This window comes from Pongo abelii, chromosome 4 (genome assembly GCF_028885655.2).
Source record: "Pongo abelii isolate AG06213 chromosome 4, NHGRI_mPonAbe1-v2.0_pri, whole genome shotgun sequence".
Taxonomy (NCBI): Eukaryota; Metazoa; Chordata; class Mammalia; order Primates; family Hominidae; genus Pongo; species Pongo abelii.
This window is the reverse complement of record NC_071989.2, coordinates 94,288,854-94,308,358: the sequence shown is the minus strand read 5'-3', so window position 1 is coordinate 94,308,358 and position 19,505 is coordinate 94,288,854. Positions and strand designations below refer to the sequence as shown.

Below are 19,505 nucleotides of genomic sequence, written 5' to 3'. Positions count from 1 at the left end.
CACCTGCATATGAGTTTTTAGTTTCAGCTTCACTCATTATTAACTGGTCTTAATCCCTATTAAGTAGACTTTCTTGGCTATGCTGCGGGTACATATGCTTGCTCAAAACAATCCACACACCTCAGGAAGTCTACAATTTACTACAAAAAATATGTTAAGCAACAAAGCAGAGAGCGTAGATTTATTCACATTCTGTTTTGCTCTTTTCCCCATCAAGGAAAATAATTTTCAAGCTGGCAAATCTAGAACAAACATCATTAGAAGGGAATTGAAGTACAAGATAGGTGCAGAGATAATAAGGGACTACTTTACAGCTTTAAATTAATTCAAGCCTTAGGGCCCAGATAAATTATATCCTAGGATATTTAAATGACTTGCAGATGTGATCAAGGCACTCCGGTTGTTAAACTCTAAGAAATCACAAAGAAAAAAGGAGGCCCCAAAAGTCTGGAGATGGGCAAATGTTATTCCCATTTCTTAAAGGTGGGTGTGTGTGTGTGAGGGGTTGAGGCAATGGGTTCTAGAAATTGTAAACTTAATGCTAACCCCTAACCAGATTATTGAACAGAGGTTAAGTAGTCTGTGAGTAGCTCTCTTGAAGGCAAGGACCCTCCCTGTCTGTGTCATTCAACACAGTATCCTCAGGGTCCTTAGCAGGGTGTGTCCTTAGCAGGCACTTAATAAATGCTTATAGAATATTAACTGCTTAGCAGGGAAAGTTGTATTTGAAATCAACATTTATTAACTGAGAAGTAAACTTAAACAAGTTGTTTGACTCTCTGGGCTTCAGTAGTATTGATTGTACTGGGTAAGATTTTCAAGGTTATTCTCTGGAAACAATTCTAATACCGCACCATCTTAAGTGACCAAGACTTACTTTTTGCTCACACTTCCTGTCCATGTGGGTAGACAGGGTGCTCTGTTCCGTGTCATCCTCACTCCAGAACCAAGGCTGACAGAGGAGCCAACCAAAGCATCACCAGTCGTTGAGGCAGAGAGAAAGACAAGACCCTACTTGGGGGAGGGCAGACCTACTTTTATTGCTTCCACCTGGAAGTGAGGCCGGCACCACACACATTTGATTGATCTAAGTAAATCACGTCGCCACGCCCACTTCAAGGGGAGGGGAAGTACAAACCACCTTGTACTCAGGAGGAAAACCTGAAATACCTGGCTAAAACTGTCAATGAATATCACAGTTATACTGTCTGAAAAATGAAAATTATAGTAGATATGTAGAGGTGTGAGTTTTCTTTGATCATACATTTTTACAAGAAATGTCATAACACTTTGTTTTTCTAAATCAATTGAAATCTATTGCTGAGGCCCACTGTACCCAGGGTGGCAAGAGCAGCATTTATTCTTCAAGGTTGCACCAATATCCAAAGAGTTTTCAGCCCGCCTTGAAAATAAAGAAATGTTTTCTACACTTTAATATATCATAGTCACAGCTGAAAAATAAATTGTGTAATCCTATGTGAGCCATTAGAAGGTAGAAGGTGGGCTTTTCTTGCTTTTTTTTTTTTTTTTTTTTTGAGATGGAGTCTCGCTCTGTCGCCAGGCTGGAGTGTGGTGGTGCTAACTCGGCTCACTGCAACCCCCACCTCCCAGGTTCAAGCGATTCTCCTGCCTCAGGTGCGTGTCATCACGCCCAGCTAATTTTTGTATTTTTAGTAGAGACGGGGTTTCACCATGTCGGCTAGGCTGGTCTCGATCTCTTGACCTCAAGTGATCTGGCTGCCTCGGCCTCCCAAAGTGCTGGGATTACAGGCGTGAGCCACTGCACCTGGCCTTTTCTTGTTATTTCTACACTTAGCTTGGGCACAGTTTGGATGTGGTGTAATACCTTAGCTGAAGGTAAAAGCCTTGGCCAATTGTCTAGTCTCCATGATTGCACCTTGCAGCTGTCCCTTCTAAAGTCCTATCTTCTCCCTAGGTTGCTGCAGAGGAACATAATTCCCATCATCAGATACATACATGCATTCTCCCATACATACAAGGAATATTTTATTCTCATGAGCTCTGTGTATTTCTGCCCACCTGCTCTGTACCTTCCACCACCTTCCAAAGATGAATCTCTCTCCCATATCACTGTGAAATGAACTGGCTTAATCCATTAAATGGACTTCTGTTTTCAAAAACAAAATGTTGGGGGAGGAGGTTGTGTTCAGACAACTTCTGCTTTAAGGCTTGTAACATCAACGCCCCTGAAGCAAGAACAACACGGGGTAAGTTCTTGGTAAAAGGGAGAAATACACTGGGAGTAAAATACAAGTTAGTGTCTCAACCAGTTATCTTTAATAATATTTCAAGGTAATATCTTTAATGATTAAATGAAAACAGAAGTAGAATCAAATACAGAAGCTGACAGAAAGTTTTCGAAAAAAGACAGTTTCTATTATAACTGTCAAATTATGTTTGATTAGCCATATTTCCATATTTAAAACAGTTACTCAACTGGCTATTTGAAGGACGAGATAGTCAATGTGTCTCTATTGACTGGAAAAATAAGCACTGAATTTGTAGAACAAAGAACACAGAACCTTACATCTGATTCTCCTCTTCCATTTTACAGATAAGCAATCACAAGACATGAAAATTTTCTGTAACAATCAGAAATTTTACATAGTTCCCTTTAATGCATATTACTATTCAATTATTTCTTGTTTTATACTTTTAATGTTATGAAAAATAAACCAATGAGGATCTATTTATTTATGATATGGTGAACTCTCATCAGAAATTATTTCTAACAACTTATAAGTTAAAAACTGTATCGGGCCTCCTTCTGTTTTATCTAAATATGTATTTGGAAATCACCTAAGCAGCAAAAATACCAAACAGTTTTATGTTACCCTTTAAGGGAAATATTTTGTGTGGGGCAGTACCTAAAAGAAAGCTTATTCTCAGGCAGATCTGTTTTAGGAAGGACTACCTTGGAAGTCAGAAAATTGATTCTTCTAGAATCACCCATGCCTGTGAGCCCTTGCATAAGACTGCAGTTGGAAAACCACAGTGCTATGTAATAAAATCTGGAGGGTTTTCTCTAATGAGAGCCCTGGGGTTTAAGTCCTCTGAGTTTGGCTTGAGCAGATACCTCTGAAGTTATTATGGATTAAGTTGAGAGACCATTTAGCAATATGCAGTACTCCCAATCACTTAGAAAAACTTAACTAAACTATTGGAAGGATTCCATCCTGTTTTTAAAATGTAGTATACTTATTAACTCAATAGAGAAACATGAAATCAAGATTGACTTCATTTTATTGTCAAACTGAAGGGTGACAAGCAATTTCAGCCTTAGCAGTTTGAGGAAAAAGAACAAGTCTGTACACTCCAAATCCTGACCAGAGCTTTCAACCCTGCATTTCATACCCACTGTCTGACAGTTGCTGAAAATGTTAACAACTCATCAAGTAAAATCAGCACCATTAAAAAGTGAGGAAAGCATTCATCTGATTCCTTTTTTACATGTTATTTTCTTTAAGTTAATTACAATGTGGTTTTGTTTTAGTCTGAGGGTTACTGTTGTTACTGATGTTAAATATAGTAAAAAGAAAAAAAAACAGATTTTTTCCCTCATATAAGTTTACCATTATCATTTCCCAGACTTGAAAATACTTTACCTTATGCTACTAATATAGAATCATTTTACTTTACCTTATGTTACTAATATAGAATCTTACTGTAAACCCAATTTCAACATATAATTCTATAAGTGTAGAATTGGAATAGCAAATTATATATGTTGCAGCATTGCTGGAAAAATTAAAAGTTGGAATACATACCTGGGAATTACTTAAATAAATTATATCTATACCATGCAAGAGTTAGTAACTGTCTTAAAACTGACATGAGTATAAATACTAATTTGGAAGATGCTTATAAATGTAAAAAGAAAACAGTATAGTAGGTATTATATGATCTCACTTATATTATTAAGATATTTCAGTGCTCACTTTGACAGCACATATACTAAAATTAGAATGATACAGAGAGGATTAGCATGGCACCTATGCAATGATGACATGCAAGTTTGTGAAGCATACAATATTTTTAAAACACAATGAAGTACAAAGACCAATGACACTATGAAGCAACCATGTAAACAAGTCTACAAAATAACCAGCTAACATCATCATGACAGGATCAAATTCACATGTAATAATATTAACCTTAAACGTAAATGGGCTAAATGCTCCAATTAAAAGACACAGAATTGCAAGCTAGATAAAGAACCAAGACCCATTGGTATGCTCTCTTCAAGAGACCCATCTAATGGGTCAAAGACACATTTAGGCTCAAAATAAAGGGATGGAGGACAACTTACCAAGCAAATGGAAAACAGAAAAAAGCAAGGGTTGCAATCCTAGTTCCTGACAAAACAGACTTTAAACCAACAAAGATCAAAAAGCACAAAGGAGGGCACTACATAATGGTAAAGTGTTCGATTCAACAAGAAGAGCTAACTATCCTAAATATATATGCACCCAATACAGAAGCACCAAGATTTGTAAAGCAAATTCTTAGGGACCTACAGAGAGATTTAAACTCCCACACAATAATTGTGAGAGACTTTAACACCCCACTGTCAATATTAGACAGATCGTCAAGACAGAAAATTAACAAAGATATTCAGGACCTGACCTCAGCTCTGCATCAAGTGGACCTGATAGATATCTACAGAACTCTCCACCCCAAATCAACAGAATATACATTCTTCTCATTGCCATACAGCACTCACTCAAAAATTGATCACATACTTGGAAGTAAAACACATCTCAGCAAATGCAGAAGAACTGAAATCATAACAGTCTCTCAGACCACAGCACAATCCAATTAAAACTCAAGTTTAAGAAATTCAGTCAAAACCACAAAACTACAAGGAAATTGATCAACCTACTCCTGAATGACTCCTGGGTAAATAATGAAATTAAAGCAGAAATCAAGAAGTTCTTTGAAACTAATTAGAACAAAGAGAAAATGTACCAGCATCTCTGGGATGTAGCTAAAGAGGTGTTCAGAGGGAAATCTATAGCACTAAATGCCCATATCAAAAAGCTAGAAAGATCTGAAGTTAACAACCAAACTTCACAACTAAAAGAACTAGAGAAACAAGAGCAAACAAACCTCAAAGCTAGCAGAAGACAAGAAATAACCAAGATCAGAGCAGACCTGGAGAATGTAGAGACACAAAAAAAACCTTCAAAACATCAACACATCCAGGAGCTGTTTTTTTTTTAAATTAATAAAAGAGATAATACTAGCTAGACTAATAAAGAAGAAAAGAGAGAAGAACTAAATAGACACAATTAGAAATGATAAGAGGGCTATCACCATTGACCCCACAGAAATACAACCAACCATCAGAGACTACTATAAACAGCTCTATACACATAAACTAGAAAATCTAAAAGAAATTAATAAATTCATGGACACATACACCCTTCCAAGACTGAAACAGGAAGAAGTAGAATTCCTGAATAAATCAATAACAAGTTCCGAAATTGAGGCAGTAAGAAATAGCCTACCAACTAACAAAAGAAAAGCCCAGGACCAGATGGATTTACAGCTGAATTCTACCAGAGGTACAAAGAGGAGCTGGTACCATTTCTTCTGAAACTATTCCAAACAATTGAGAAGGAGGGACTTCTCCCTAACTCATTTTATGAGGCCAGCATCATCCTAATACCAAAACATGGAAGAGACAACAACAACAAAAAAGAAAATTTCAGGCCAATATCTCTGATGAACGTTGATGCAAAATTCCTCAATAAAATACAGGCAAACCAAATCCAGCAGCAGATGAAAAAGCTTGTCCACCAGGATCAAGTTGGCTTCATCCCTGGGATGCAAGGTTGGTTCAACATACACAAATCAATAATGTGATTCATCGCATAAATAGAACCAAAGACAAAAAATACATGATTATCTTAATAGATGCAGAAAAGGTCTTTGATAAACCCTTTGTATCATAATAAAAACTCTCAATAAACCAGGTATAAAAGGAACATACTTCAAAATAATAAGAGCCATATATGACAAACCCACAGCCTGGAAGCATTCCCCTTGAAAACTGGCACAAGACAAGCATGCCCTCTCACCACTTCTATTCAACATAGTACTGGAAGTTCTGGCCGGGGCAATCAGCTTCCAGCTGAGAAAAAAATAAAGGGTATTCAAATAGAAAGAGAGGAAGTCAAATTACCTTTATTTGCAGATGACATGATCCTGTATCTAGAAAACTGCATTGTCTCAGCCCAAAACCTTCTTAAGCTGATAAGCAACTTCAGCAAAGTCTCAGGATACAAAATCAATGTGCAAAAATCACTAGCATTGCTATGCATCAAAAACAGGCAAGCAGAAAGCCAAGTCACAAATGAACTTCCATTCACAATTGCCACAAAAAGAAGAAAATACCTAGAAATACAGCTAACAAGGGAAGTGAAGGATCTCTTTAAAGAGAACTACAAACCACTGTTCAAAAAAATCAGATCAGAAAGGACATAAACAAATGGAAAAACATTCCATTCTTAAGGATAGGAAGTATCAGTGTTGTAAAAATGGCTCTACTGCCCAAAGTGATTTATAGATTCAATGTTATTCCCATTAAACTGCCATTGACATTCTTCACAGAATTAGAAAAGACTATTTAAAAATTCGTATGGAACCAAAAAAGAGCCCAAATAGCCAAGACAATCCTAAGCAAAAAGAACAAACTTGGAAGCATCACACTACCTGACTTAAAACTATAGGACAGGGCTACAGTAACCAAAACAGCATGGTACTGGTACAAAAACAGAAACATACACCAATAGAACAAAGTAGAAAACTCAGAAATAAGACTGCATACCTACAACCCTCTGATCTTTGACATATCTGATCAAAACAAGCAATGAAGAAAGGATTCCCTATTTAATAAATGGTGCTGGGAGAACTGGCTAGCCATGTGCAGAAAATTGAAACTAGACCCCTTCCTTACACCTTACACAAAAATTAACTCCAGATGGATTAAAGACTTGATTGTAAACCCCAAACTATAAAAACCCTAGAAGAAAATCTAGGTAATACCATTCAAGACATAGACATGGACAGATATTTCATGACAAAAACACTAAAAGCAATTGCAACAAATGCAAAAATTGATAAATGGGATCTAATTAAGCTAAAAATGCTTCTGCACAGCAAAAGAAACTATCAACAGAGTAAACAGACAATCTACAGAATGGGAGAAAATATTTGCAATCTATCCACCTGACAAATGTCTTATTTCCAGAGTCTATAAAAAATTAAATTTACACGAAAAAAAACAACCCCATTAAAAAGTGGGCAAAGGACATGAACAGACACTTCTCAAAAGAAGACATTCATGCACCCAAGAAACATGAAAAAAAAGTTCAACATCACTGATCATTAGTGAAATGTAAATCAAAACCACAATGAGATACCATCCCACACCAGTCAGAATGGCAATTATTAGAAAGTCCAGAAACAATAAATGCTGCGGAGGTTGCTGACAGAAAGGAATGCTTTTACACTGTTGGTGGGAGTGTAAATTAGTTCAACCATTGTGGAAGACAATGTGGTGATTTCTCAAACATCGAGAAGCAGAAATACAATTTGACCCAGCAATCCCATTAATGGGTATATACCTAAAGGAATATAAATCATTCTGTTATAAAGATACATGCATGCATATAACATGGAATCACCAAAATGCCCATCAATAATAGACTGGATAAAGAAAATGTTGTACATATACAACATGGAATACTACACGGCCATAAAAAGGAACAAGATGATGTCCTTTGCGGGGACATGGATGGATCTGGAAGCTGTTATCCTCAGAAAACTAATGCAGGAACAGAAAAACAAACACCACATGTTCTCATAAGTGGGAGTTGTACAATGAGAACCTATGGTCACATTTGTTCTCATTTGTTCCCGGGGGAACAACACACACTGGGCCTGTCGGGGGTTGAGGGTGGAGGGAGGGAGAGCATCAGGAAGAATAGCTAATTAATGCTGGGTTTAATACCTAGGTGATGGGATGATCCCTGCAGCAAACCACCATGGCACATATTTACCTACATAAGAAACCTCCACATCCTGCACATGTACCCCTGAACTTAAAATAAAAGTTGAAGATAAAAAGTAAGATATTTTTATATGAATATTTGTTTTTAAATGCATAGGTGATTTCTAGGTTACACTAGAAAGTGTTAAATTGTTAACAGTGGTTACTTCATGGGAGTGCGTTTCTTCTCACTCTTTACCTCACTTTATGGTTAAAATTTTAGATCAATATATATTTATTGCATAATAAAAATATTTTTGCCATTATTCTATCTTCTCGTGGTTCACATAAGGTATGAATATTGTTTAGAAATTCCAAATCAGGAAATATCCATCACAAGGTATCCACAACATAATAAAAATAAATAAGAAAATTGGAGTAGAAAGAAATTAGGGCAGAAAACAAATTAAAACTAAGGTTTTGTCCACAAAAAGTTCTGCTAAACAGTTTTTTCCAGTTCTTAAAGATGGACTGATAGTTGTTAGATGGGCTGTTTTCTTATACAGTTTGCTCCACTTGTTAGAGGAGCTCTGTGCCTCCAAATGTCTGAAGGAAATGGGCAAATATGATCAGTTTTGAGAATTATGTAATATTATCCTGGTGCTATGACCTAAGAGTACTTTCTACTACCCTTGCTCTTCAATAGGACATTGTTTTTCATGGTTATCATCATATTTCTTCATGGAAAGGAAACTGTCTATGTAAGAGAAGGGCAAATCAAAGAATCATCGGTTGATCCCAAATCAATGAAGTTTTTCTTTAGATGTGTCGACCATAGAAAATGTTTAAAATAACCATTAAAAAAACTAATTTGCTTCTTGACATATTTTATCACATAAAAGGAGGTTTAGATAGTTGAAGATTTGTTAATCCTAAAATAATGCCAAAAATTACTTTAAAAATTTGTTGTACAGCCCTGAACTACAAGAAAATTTAGAAATGTGCTTTATGTAGAATCAAGAACATCTATAAAAGCAAGGAAATGTATGTTTCCCTGGTAAAATGCTGTACTACATTGTGGTCTTTATTTTCATTCCAAAATTTAGGCCTGTCTACCACAAACTATAGATACTAGCAATTTCCTTTAGCAGTTTCAGAACCATCTTTTTTTCCATCATCTGGCCATATTAAAAAGTAATAGACACATCATATTAAATGTGTACAAAATCATGTAAAGTAAGGTGAAATGTGTAGGGTCTATCAAATGTTCATGTTTATAGGTTAGTCCTTCCTTGTTTTCATTTAATTTCCTAACAAAAACATTAAATCAAACATACTACATCAGCCATTTCTCCCATTTGATTTTGATTTCATACCATCCATTAATGTGTATGGCTCCTTGATGTTAATGAATATGTATTTAATTTTCCCTACTTCTATTCCCACTTTGTAAAACAATTTTTTTCCAGGGCTTACAGAAAGTGCCTAAAGCGAAAAGATTTCTTCAAAGCTCTGATTTTATTTTCCTTTTGCCAAATATGTGAAAAAATTTCCTCAAGTGCATTAGTGTATTCTACTGCATATATAGATATAGTCTATTAAAGTTCAAACACTACCCGAGCACCTTCATTTTTTGAAGTTTACATTGCAAAGAAGGGAGAAGAGTGGGAAAAAGGAGAAAAAGAGGAGGGAGAGAAATACTGAAATAGCATTAAAGAACTATGGCATATTTTTAATATTTCCATTTATCAATTATTACTTTAAAATGCAATATCTGTGCTAAAACTTCATTTGGAGATAACATAAAAGGTATAAATTTGAAGCTGAGGATATGAGATATGGACCATCCTTTTCGTCTTTCCTCTTCTCCCATCTTCTTCCTCACCCACCTCTCTACTCTGGTTTGCCAGAAATCCTGCTAAGCCTTATAAAAAATGGCTCATTTGTACTAGTTCTGAAGGTTCTGATATTGGAAGTGCCATGAAGCCTCCCAGAGTTCTCACCCATGGAGGAAATGTGTTTCTGTCTACATTTCTCCAGAACATTGCATGGACACATGAACACAATGCCCAACCAGGGATTTGGAGAAAGAAAAAGAGGCCAAAGGGGAGTCTACAAATATCTGAGTGAATCTGTGTCCCAGGTGCGTTGTGGTAGGACCATTTCTTAATACTCCATATTATACTAGTACTTCACTTATTGAAAATCCATAGAAAATTAATTATTAATCTATAACTTAATATTGTACAAATAAAATACCAATAAAATGTTTATATGAAAAACTGGGTTTAAAGTTCATTTGGAAAATAAAACATGCAAGAATGCAAAGGATATTTTGAAAAAAATTAGGAGTGAGAAAGAGAGAGGACAAAGAGGAAAAGAGAAGAAAAGAGAATTTGACTTGCCAAATACTAAGCCTATTATGAAGTTAAAGTAGTGTGGAACTAACAAAAAGTAAACAGCTGGATTAATGGAACAGATTAAAATTCTGTCAATAAAGCAAAAGATATAAGGGAATATAGTTACCACATAAGTGACACTTCATATCATGGAAAAATTAGTTATTCAATAAATGATGTTAGGACAAATAGATATACCTCCATGGGAAAATTTTTTATGACTATCCCCCTGATTTCCAATATGAAAAATAAATTTCAAGTGAAATTTGTATATAAAGAACTCAAAACCATAAAAGCAGTAAAAAATGTTATAGGGTAATTTAAAAAATAAATTTGGCATGGGGAGTACATTCTAAATATGTCACAAAGACTACAAGTCATAAAAATGTTAACATAGCAATAAAAATTAGAAAACGCAACATCAAAAAGACAACTACAATTTTAAAAAATATTGAAAAACTACTTGCAACACAGTTAAAATTTCTTATAGAAGGAGCTCCTTCGAATCAACAAGACCAACAACACAACAGAAAAATAAGCAGAAAAATGGACAGTTCATAGAAAAGAAATAAAACAATTTTTAAGTATTTGAAAATGTTTAATCTCTCTTATTTTAGGAGAAAGGCAACTCAAGCTAACTTAAAAATTCTAATGTTCATTTATCTAATCATCAAAGATCAAAAAGTTTGAAAACAAGGAAATAGAAAATTTTAGTTCTAGTGGTGCAAGTGTGAATTAGTACAATATTTAGGGAGTGACATTCAGCAACATTTATCCAAACTGAAAATCATTAGTGATAATGTGTATCATTAGTTAACTCCATTTACTTGCTAAATATGATTCCATTGCATGAATCCACAGTTTGTTTATCCATCACCAGTTGAAGGTCAATTCGATTGTTTCTATTTTTTGGATATTACAAGTATAGCTATCATAAATTATTATATAGCTTCTTATAAATTTATTTTTCTTGCACCAGTTATAAAATTATATATATACATATATATATATATTTTTGAGATGGAGTCTCGCTCTGTCCCCCAGGCTGGAATGCAGTGGTGCAATCTTGGCTCACTGCATGCTCCCCCTCCCAGGTTCCCATCATGCTCCTGCCTCAGCCTCCCGAGTAGCTGGGACTACAGGCGCCCACCACCACACCTGCCTAATTTTTTGTATTTTTAGTAGAGACGGGGTTTCACCATGTTAGCCAGGATGGTCTCGATCTCCTGACGTGATCCGCCCGCCTCGGCCTCCCAAAGTGCTGGGATTACAGGCGTGAGTCAACGCGCCTGGCCAAAAATGATATATTTTTATAAATATAAATATAAAACGATATATTCTAGCAACAGTTATAAAATGATACTGTCACAATGATATTCGGTTGTGTGATATAAAAGGTTAATAACAATGTATGTGAATGGAGGGTCAGTTAAATAAATTTTGTCACACAAGGAAACACTATGCAGCTTTTAAAAATAACAAGGATATTTATGTATAACTCACATAGAAGACAAAAATTGTCATCATATAGAGGTAAACAGAAATGACTAGTTATGGATAATAGCAAGAAAGCAAAGTGAAGAATCTCTAATGTATTACTATTTGAGTAAACAGAGAAAAAGAAAGGAAATACATATACACATATACATACAGGTTTGTATGTGGTTACTATATGAAATTGGCAACAGTACTAGTTTCTGTAAAAGGAACAGGTGGCTGAGGACTAGGATGAGAGACCTATTTTTTTCTCTCTACCTTTTGTACCTTTCTTTTGTACCTTTCACATTTGCTACTATGAGAATATTCTACATTTCAGAAATTTTTCATTAATTAATTAATGTTTAAGAGAAAGAAAATGAATTCTAAAGAGATGAATTTGTGTCTTACTGCCAAATATCAGATACGAATATGGAGACAAGACAGAGGCTTTGTGCAAAATTAATTCTACATTCGGAACTCATTTCTCCTCTGAGAAACAGTGGTTGAATACAAATCCACATAGGTATTTGTTGGCAAAAGACTTTTTTTCCCTATGATTTTCTTGTATTCCTCTCAGAGCTCTTGTTTGTTTAGAAGCCTTCAGAAATGGAAGGCAGAATGCTTAGGGGAAGATCTAAATGTACCTCTGCTGAAGAAAGTTCCTACTTGGGTAAGCAATCATTAATGGGAGATTTGCGAGTATGCAGTAATTTTCAAAGCTGGGAATTCCAAAGGTGAAAGTGTATCTTTGTAATTGAGAAGCGCATGTAAACCCCAAGCATGTGTCATGTAATCTTAGTGATCATAAATGCATCTTCATCAGAGCAGCCTCCTTCCTTGAGAGTGGCATTATCCTTCCTATTAACAGAGTTCTGATTTTTCCTCATATCACACATAAGAGCCTTCATACTGAATTACACGAGAGGAGAGGATGAAACTGGGAATGCTAACAAGCTATAGAGCCAGGTTTGACTTACGTCCTTTCTCCACTTTCTGGAGATTTAATGTCTTGGAGCATCTGTGAAAGCTGGTGACAGCAGGTTCTTCCTGGCAGTGTTATAATCCAGTTCACTTTATTGGGAGGGTCTAACATGGGAAGGGCCTAAGGTAGAAACTGAGTAACAACAGTAGGTTGTAATTTATTCTTCCCTCAGTATACTGGGGATATATAAATTTAAGGGCCTAGTGGATGTAGAGCAGTGGGGAATTCATACACAGAATGGTACTTTCAACCTAATAGGGATACAGCTCTCAGATATTTTATGTGTTCTGGGTTCCACACAGCTTGGTACATCCATATAGTATCCTTTGGGCCGTGTGTGTGTGTGTGTGTGTGTGTGTGTGTGTGTGTGTGTGTGTAAACGAAATGTTGCAATAGGTTGCTCAGCTATGTCTGCTCCCTGCATTGTTTGCCTCTGGGAAAAGAAAAAGTTGTATCTTCTGACATAGCTGTTTTCCCCTGGGGTATCAGGATCAGGCCTAGGCAGCAGCTTAAAGTAAGCCTGTTGGCTTTCAGATCCTTTCATGTCTATTTTTGCACCTCACACTATGTAAGTTCCCTAGGCCTGATCTTCAGATCCATGGGTTGAATTTCTCCCAGTTCTCTTCTTCCTTTCTTTCTGGTTCCTTCTGCGTCTCCCATCAAATTTAACAGCCTTGCTCTCCATCATTTCAATTTCAGATTTTTCAGAAAAAAAAACAAACACAAAATCGCATACTATAACATGTAGCTAAAATTCGAATATATGTGCTAATGTTACACCTTCTTGTACAACATATTTACATTTAAAGAGGGTTGTCTGGAGATTTAATGATTTAACCCAAAGGGATGAAAGTGTCTCACATTTGTATAGCACTCGGTAGATTACTTCAAAGGGCTTTTCACAAACAACATTCTTATGAATCTAAGTCACCCTGAGGCAGAGAGGGTAGGCATTTCAATTTACTTGCATATTGGTGATAACTTGAGGCTCTGAGAAGTTTGGAACTGCCCCGGAGTCACACAGTATCCAGCAAGATATGGACTGAGGTCCCTGACTCCTACTTCAGCGTTCTTTCTACTATATCAGACACATCCAGAAATAGCTATAAGCAATGAATATATATGTGATCATGGCACATAAGTGCCCAGTGGCTCCATCTGCTCATAGGGCCTGTAATATTCAAGGAACAAAACTGTAAATGGGGATGAAGTTTCTATTAAAAATGTAGATTTTTTAAGATTCTGTTAAAAATGCAGATTTCTGGGCCATCATTCATTTACTAAATCAGTAACAGAATCTCTGAAGCACATGACATTTTGAAAAACCTTAGATGATTCCTTCTTCCTAGTACAGATGTATGTCTTTTCTATCCTAAAATTCTCCAGTGTTTACCATGAAGTCACACAGATGTCTTTAATTTATTTGGCATGTCACGAAAAGCCTTCTACAGTATCGTCCTAGCCAGCATTCTTCATTCAGTGTTTTAACTGCTCTTTTTCACTTTGATACCTGCATATATTCTGCAGTTTATTCCCTCAGGGCTTTACCAAACATGAATTGCCATAACTTTCATTGCCTACTGCTCCATGCAACTTTTCTTGACCAGCTGGGATTTCTTCTTCTTCCTCTGAACTCACAGCATCCTTTTTAGTGTTAGCTCTGACTGTTGACAAATGCATATAGTCATGTAGCCAGGATCGAGATATATTACAGTTTCATCTTTCGGAAATTCTCTTGCACTCTTTGTAAGAAATCTTTCCTCCCTACTCCCAAACCCAGCTGATGAGTTCTCTGTACCTATAGTTTTGCCTGTTCAGGATGTCATGTAAATGGAGTCATACAGTGTGTAGTCTCTTGAGTCTGGTTTCATACACTTGGCAAAATGCATTTGATTTTCATGCCTATTATATTGTGTATCACTAGTTAATTCCATTTTCTTGCTGAATATAATTCCATTGTGTAAATGTACAATCTGTTTATCCATTCACCAGTCGAAGGGCATTTAGACGGCTTCTACTTTTTAGATAAGTATAGCCATCATAAACATGTATATACAGTTTTTTTGTATAAACATGTTAATATTTTTATTGAGTAAATATCTCAGAGTAGAATTTATAATTGTATGATAAGTTTAACTTTATAAGAAATGCCAAATTATTTTTCACCACTGTTTTGTATTCATAGTAGCAGTATGTGAGAGTTACAGTTGCTCTACATCCTTGCAAGCATTTGGTATTGTCAATTTTTTTTTCTTTTTTCATTATAGGCTTTCTGATAGATGTGTAATAGTATCTTATTGTGGTTTTAATTTGCATTTTCTTAGTGAATAATTAATGATGTTGAATATCTTTTCATGTCCTTATTTTCCATCCATATGTCTTATTGCTCTAGTGCCTGTCCAAATCTTTGCCCATACTTTTTGTTTTTAATTGGGTGGTTTATTTTCTCATTATTTAGTTTCGAGGATAGTTGAAATATTTTGGATACATGTCCTTTATTAGACACATGTTTCACAAATATTTTCCAAGTCTCTAGCTTGCCTTTTCCTTATTTTTAAGTTTCTTCCAAAGAGAAGAAGTTTTAAAATTTTGATGATGTTACTTTTATCAATGAACTGTACATTTCGTATCATATATAAGAAATCCTTACCAAATCCAAGGCCACACAGATTTTCTCCTTTGATTTCTTCTAGAAATTTTACAGTTTTTGGTTTTGCATTCGGATCCCTGTCCCATTATGAGTTAATTTTGTGTATGAATCATGATTACTTTTGTTGTAATAACTAGCCTTTCTTCATTGTAGTTATTTCTTCATTATGACTTTTTTGACCACGTATATATGGCATAGGATGATCTCTTCTGTTCTATTGATCTATGTGATAATAGATATTGTTCTGTTGATCTATGTGTTTTTGGTTTTTGAGGTTTTTTTTTTTTTTTTTTTGGTGAGGGGGCAGAGTTTTGTTCTGTCACTCAGGCTGGAGTGCAATGGGGTGATCATGGCTCACTGCAAACCCTGCCTCCTGGGCTCAAGCCATCCTCCCACCTCAGCCTCCCAAGTAGCTGGGACTATAGGTGTGTACCAACATATCTGGCTAATTTTTTATTTTGTGTAGAGACAGATTCTCACTATGTTGTTCAGGCTGGTCTTGAGCTCCTAAACTCTGGCTGTCCACCAGCCTTGGCCTCCCAAAGTGCTGAGATTACAGGTGTGAGCCACTGTTCCTAGTCTGATAACTTAAGAAAAAAATAACACTTTATGGCTTTGCAAAAAAAAATCACTTTCTGCTTTATATCAAAATTACCTAATATAACTGTCTTGGACTCTTCTGCTAAACTGTGAACTTAGGGAAGGCTGTAGGTCTATATTTGCATCTTCTGATTACTTAGTTCAAAGTGTTGCACAGAGAAGATGATCAAGATGGGAAAAATGCATGGTTTTAAATCACATTCTTGTTTGCATAATTACCATCATAGTTTTGTTTGCTGGAGGACAAGCTTAAGTTGGCAGACTGAACAGAAGTAAAAGTAATAATGCTCTTCCCTTTTATTCTTGCAAGGATACATATATCGTTGCATGAAATAAATATAGCCCAATTAGAAATTACACCGGAAGTGTTTTATTCATTGCTGCAAAAGCCAAATTTCAGAGCCACCAGATTCACGTAGCCTCATCTTTTGCTGGAGGGAATAAAACAGAGTTTGCTGGAAGAAACTCATGAAGATTATTTAGAGCTATGGAATACTTTCAAGTGAAAGTGAACCCATTCTGTAAATAGAGATACATAACATAAAAATGTTAGATGGATAACGGTTCTTGTTTTATGTGTGTATGTATGGGTTATTAATAGTAGTGGTAAGCATTTGGGGCATTTAGTTTTCATATTCTGAAACTGTTTAGAAGGTAAGACAAGTGCTGCCTTTGCTGTCAGTGTCATCTGAACAGCGAGCCTTAATTTCTAGTACAGCATTGTCATCTGCTCAAAGCTAATTTAATCACACATAGCAGGTTAAAGAGCAAGTGACATTTTCAGGAATGAGAGGAGACTAACTATATCAAATAAATTCTGTATTTTTTGTCTGCTGGGACAGATGTTAGATTGTGCTGGCATCTGTACAAATGCACAAATAGTTCCAGCTATGGTTGTTAATTTACAGAAGAATTTCTATTACCCAGTGCCTCAATATGAGAAATCTTATTATCACTCTTGTTCTCATATACCTTTGTCAACATTTGCTGAGACATACGCAGGAAGATTGTGTTCTGAGAAAAGGTCACCTCATGCCGATGAATAGTGTACTGACATCGTAAAGATGATTTAGAGTGTCCAGACATCACCAAACCAACTGTCAGTTTCAGGCAAGGAATTTAAGCAAGTTTAAAACGGATGATAATCAAGGAGTAAAAAGGAGAGGGTAGTTTATCAGAAATCTTTGGATATGATGTAATATGGACATGGCTTAGGATATTTCATCCCTCCAATTTCTTTCAACTCCAGTTTTATTATATCCTTTGTCATTTTGAAGTATTTTTGTCACCTTTCTCTTTAGCTGCCAGTCATGAGAATGGAAAGCATTTGCTTTCTAATCCCTGTTTGACATTATACTCCTATTCTTAAGAATAATACCAAGAGGAGCTTCATAGATTAACATGACAAAACAATTGCAAAGATTAAAATAGCACTTTTATTATAAAATATATGTGAAACTATTTTTAAAATCTTTTTTATAGTGAAAAGTTTTAAAAAGAAAGTACAAGAAAGAAGTCCCATGCTTCACAATTATACAACTTTTGAAGATCTTTCATCTATTTCTATTTTTTATTTCTTTTGCTGCTAGAGTATTTTAAATAAAAATTCACACATCATATCATTTTATCCATACATGCTTTAGTCTTTCTAATGAGAAAATTTTAAAAAATATAATCACAGTAACATTAATCACACCTAACAAAGTCAGCAATGATTATTTTATATCAGCTAATATCCAGTCCATGTTTAAACCTTCCCAGTTCTCTCAAAGATATCCTTTTTATTGTTGGTGTATTTGAGTCTGAATTCAAACAAATTTTGCACATTGCATTTGATTGATATCTGTCTTAAATTTCTTCTAATCCATAACACGTTTCCTCTTCCTACTTTTTCTAAATATCCCCCTCCCCTCCACTCTAGGTTATTTGTCTGATAGAATTTCTCATGTTCTATTATAGATTGATATTTTGGGGTGCTCATTTAGCATATTTTTCTGGATTTATTTTCTATATACAGTGATCGAATCTACATGCTTAATTAAATTCAGGGAGTCAGGTTTCATTTTATTGTATTTTATTTGGGAAAAAACATAAGTGGTTCTATGTATCCCTTATTACATCACATTAAGAGACACATAATATCTGATTTTCCTACTTTAATGATATTAAAATTGATCGAGAGGTTAATCCATTATAAAGTTGCCATCAACCTTTTATCTAATGGTTTTAGAAGGCATTGATGATTGCTATCTAGATTAGTTACTATATTACACTTTGCAAAATGGACATTTTCTAATTGTATTATTCCTTCTCAGTTTATTAGTTTTATTTCTTTTTTCTATATTATTAATATATAACACTCATTTTTCTCAAACACTTTCAAAAATTTTTAATTTAATTTAATTTGCTTTTTTGAGACAGGGTCTTGCTATGTTGCCTAGACTGGTGAGCTCCTGGGCTCAAGTGATCCTCCTGCCTCAGCCTCACAGCTCAGCCTTCCAAGTAGCTGGAATTAGAGGCATCTGGCTCATTATGATGTTTTTACCTTGTCAGAAAACAAGACTGTTACTCAAAACAGTGGCAATAATTTCATAGAAGCAAACAAGAAAGAGACAAGCAGACTTTCAGTTGTTCTTTACTACAAAACAGCAACAACAACCACTTGATTCAGTTCCCTGGAGCACATGACTAGACCTTCAAAAAGAACAACCACTATCTAGGACACAAATATATAAATGTGAAACATTAGCAAATTGTATGGGAAAACAAGTATGTAATGTAATATTGGACATAGACAAAAATTTGTCTGTTACCTTTTTTATTAACATTCATTGGTGTAAACTTCTACTAGAATAAAAATTACATGAAAGCAGGATTTTTTGTCTACTTTGTTCACTGCTGAATTTACAAGACTTGAAAAGATGCTTGGCACATCATAAACTCTAGGCAAATATTTACTGAATCAATACTAAATTAACGAGTTAGATAATTTCAAGAAGTGATTAATTAACAGTGATTACATCAAGAAAGAAGAAGATGAAGAGGAAAATACACTCTGGTCATTTGTGGTAATAGTTTACTACTGTGAGTTAAGAACTTACATTAGGAATGTATGTGTGCCACTATATGTAGTCTAAAGGCTTTGAATTGTTTACTTACATCCCTTGCCAGTTAAACAGACACCTCTGGATCAAAGAATTGGTGGCATAGTCTTTATTTCCCCCATTAATAGCCTCTACTCCTATTTCTCCAGTCAGGAACAATTTCATATTAAGTGTCTTCCATGTTTGCAAATACCTGTTGAATAATGAATGCAAAATTCATTGGTATACTGAAATTGCTGATAAAATATGTAACCAAGTTTTCTCCATAGAAAAA

The 19,505-nt window shown here is 35.2% G+C and overlaps 1 long non-coding RNA gene and 1 other non-coding gene across 2 annotated transcripts in view; both read left to right on the top strand.

Annotated features, from left to right (window-relative positions):
* The window catches only part of LOC129059455 (uncharacterized), a 58,883-nt gene extending 39,885 nt beyond the window's left edge, over nt 1-18,998 (top strand). The window contains exon 6 of the long non-coding RNA XR_008525359.1: nt 18,549-18,998. This is a non-coding gene — a long non-coding RNA (uncharacterized LOC129059455). The remainder of the gene's footprint in view (nt 1-18,548) is intronic.
* On the top strand, nt 3,952-4,058 carry LOC112133535 (U6 spliceosomal RNA). The gene has a single exon (XR_002915182.1). It is a non-coding gene; the product is annotated as a U6 spliceosomal RNA (small nuclear RNA).
* Nucleotides 18,999-19,505: the final 507 nt, after the last annotated feature.